The 3,272-nt window shown below is 45.2% G+C and overlaps 1 pseudogene; it reads right to left on the reverse strand.

The window, feature by feature from the left end:
- Nucleotides 1-553: 553 nt before the first annotated feature.
- LOC128563436 (dual specificity phosphatase 28-like) lies at nt 554-2,616 on the reverse strand (annotated as a pseudogene).
- Between the last annotated feature and the right edge of the window lie 656 nt (nt 2,617-3,272).

A 3,272-nucleotide genomic window follows, 5' to 3' on the forward strand; every position in this document is an offset into this window, starting at 1 on the left:
TTCCATATTAAGATCCAGATTTAGGAGAGAAATCTGTGATTCCTCAAGTGATCCCCATTTGTGGCCTGATGGTGACAGATGAAGCACCATCATCACCATTTTATAAATGAGTCATCTGAAGGTTATGGAGATTACATCTCACTCAAGATTAAAATAACCCTTCTGAAATGGAAGTGGGAGCATGCCTCCTGGTACACTGAGGGTCTGATACATGTGATACAGAAGCCTTCTCCAGGACTTAATTTTAATTCTCTTAAATTCATTCAGCATCAACTTTGCGCCACATGTGGCAATTTTAACAAGGTGAATAATTAAAAGCAGGAGTCCTTTCATATCTCTTTTTGTAGGTAAGCCCTATAATAACTTTATGAAGTTGGTATTTTGATTAAGATGAAGGAAAGAAGATACTAGCTTTCTTGTAGTCATGCAACCAGGTAGTGACGGGATAAGGGCTCAAATTATAGGTATGCTGACTTCATGTCTTATTACCTTTCCACTTTTTGATTTATTTATTTATTTTTTATTTTTTTGATAAACACCAACCAGTGTTTATTCATTACTGTGTTTAGAATATAGACATAAATACATATATATATTTGTATAAATTAACCCATATTACTTTGTAATTGTATGTATTACCCACATTTTCCTTTTCTCTTTCCCTAACTTAAGAAGTGTTGATGGTGATTAGTTTTCTAGAATAGTCTTAAGGTCCTAAAATGTCCAGGAGGTTCTATAAGAGGAATCAGTATTCTGAGATGTACCTGGTGACAGCTTACAGGATCCTTCACACTGGGAGAGGACCAGTCCCTTGCTGGCTTGACAGCAGCTATGAAAGTGACTGAAGCAGAGAGGTCAAGGTGGGTGGCTGGTACAGACTCTGAGGCCCCAGTAGTGCCCAGGCTGGGTGGTCTGTCAGCACAGGCTGCAGTTACCCGGCTTCTCACAGCAGCTCCCAGTTTCAGCCCCGCAGGCCTGCACCCCCTCTAGGCGACAGGACCAGAGAGAGATGTGGGAGGAGGGAGGCAAGAGATGTACTGTGGTTTGGTAGAAGGTTGAGCTGGCAGCTCAGATCCGGGTGGTGGGCCCTGTGACACCCATCTCCTGTTGTGAATCTCCTGCTTCCATCTCCTTGCATCCAATCGCATAAAGTTCAAGTGGTTTAGATTTTCCTGACCAAAGCCCAATAAACTGAGCTAGACCAGAGGGAGGGACAGTATGTGTCCCCTCCCACACGTCTGCACCACCAAGAGGGGACAGAGGCTTGGGCTGCGATTCAGGGAGATGAGGCTAAATGGAGGGAAACATGAAAACTCTGTAATATTGAAGAAGGAGGGGAGCGACCAGCCTCCTATCAGAGAACCGACACCCTTCCCACATTTTCTTTCCTGGGGCCGCAGGCCCTGCCATTTGCTCTGCTGGAGTAGTCAGGGATCACCCCTAGGGCTGGGTGGCTTTGCTGCCGCTTGGAAAAGCTGTCCCCAAAGGCTCTCTGGGCAGGCAGGACTGAGCCTGAGGGCTTCCTCATACTTCTGGAGCTGAGACCAGAAACCTGCATTGGGCTCAGCTACCGGGCGGGCGCTCTTCACCGTCTGCAAACAGGAAGTTAAGTAGAATAGTCCTGAAGGCCGCTAAGGCTCCACCGGACCGGAAGCATCGCTCCCAGTCCCCAAAACCCGCCCCCACGGAAGCCCCGCCCACCCAGAGGGTCCGCCTCCTGCAGGGGCCCCCACACCTTCAGGGCCCGCCCCACCTGGAAGGCCCTCACCGGACTGAGGCCTTGGTGCCGCATGAGGTAGGCGGGGCAGACGGCGGCCGAGCGGCTGCGGCCGTTCTTGCAGAAGACCAGGCAGGGGCCGCCGGCGCGCACCTCGGCCTCCATGGCGGCGCAGGTGGGCTCCAGGTACGCCAGCAGGTCCTCGGCTGGGTCGTCGAACACAGGCACGCGCAGCTCGGTCACTCCGGGAACGCGCGGGCCGGGCTGTTGGCGTGAGACGTTCACGCAAAGTGTGACGCCCGCGCGCTCCACTTTCTAATTTAAATCTTTTCTTTCATTTTTTGTTTTGAGTCAATAATTTTCTTTTAACACCTGTAACACAAGTATGGTATTTTATCTTTTTTCTTTTCAGAGGTCAAAGGGTGGTGGCGGTTATCTGTTATCACTTGGGTCAGTGTGGAGCTACCTATAGTATCAGGAAAAGAAAATTTAACCCAAAGGGCTTTGCTCAGTAAAGGAGCCAAGAAGAAGGAAGTGAAAGGGAATTGGGTTTTCCCCACTGTCTTTATATAATTAGGTTTTATAGCAATGTTGTAGCAATGTGTAATTGCAGGCATATGATAATAACTCTTGCTCTTAGGCCCAGAATTCGGGTTGGATGGTTTTGCACACGTAGAATCTATCCATCAGTGTGCTGTGTGCCATGGAGTAACTAGAACAGGTTGTGTAGGACACAGATTTGTGCTCAAAGAACAGCTTTGTCACCTGCTAGCTTTCTGACTTTGGACAAGATACTTAATATCCCTGACTTGCTGCTTTGTATCTCAAAGGATAATAGCATTTACCTCAATAAGTTCTTGAAGTTTAATTGGTAAAATGTGTAGAAAGTACATAATCATGATATAAGACCTGAAATCAAAACATTGGTCTACTTCTTCTCCGTCTGATAGTGAGTAAAATAGATGTTGTCATAATGTCTGCCAATGGCAATGCAAATAAATCCTACTTTCACCTTGAGTGGCAGGAGGCATGTACACTGGAAGGTGCAAAAAGTTGGAATGCTAAAGTCTATCCAGGGAACCACTGGCTGCGGAGTAATGAGCCCTGGCCTCATTTAATCTGCAGTATACTGAAAAACATGAGGACTTCCTATGTGGTTTTGAGCTGTGAGGCTTCAGGCTAACAGAGTTAACACGAAATGGTCAAAGTATTCCCAAAGTATTCTAAGTCAGTTTAGATCCCAGGCTTCTCAAGATCTCAAGATCTTTTCAAATCAAACTCTACTGGCAGAGTTGATTATATTTTTAGAAACCTATTTTTCTAAAGACTTAAAATTGTTTTCCAAAACCATACCTTATTCCTCCTTATTTTCTTATCCAATGTGTAGAGTTCTCCTTTCCTTAGAAATCCATTTGGACACAATTTTTGCTCATATTTGATAATAATCCTCCTCCTGCTACCAATATTGAAAATAATATTAGTAGGTAAAAAATCAATAACAATACCTAAATATTTATATTAATCATTTCAATTAATCCATTCATTGATTTAATAA

The sequence above is a fragment of the Nycticebus coucang genome, chromosome 13 (assembly GCF_027406575.1).
Source record: "Nycticebus coucang isolate mNycCou1 chromosome 13, mNycCou1.pri, whole genome shotgun sequence".
NCBI classification, from domain to species: domain Eukaryota; kingdom Metazoa; phylum Chordata; class Mammalia; order Primates; family Lorisidae; genus Nycticebus; species Nycticebus coucang.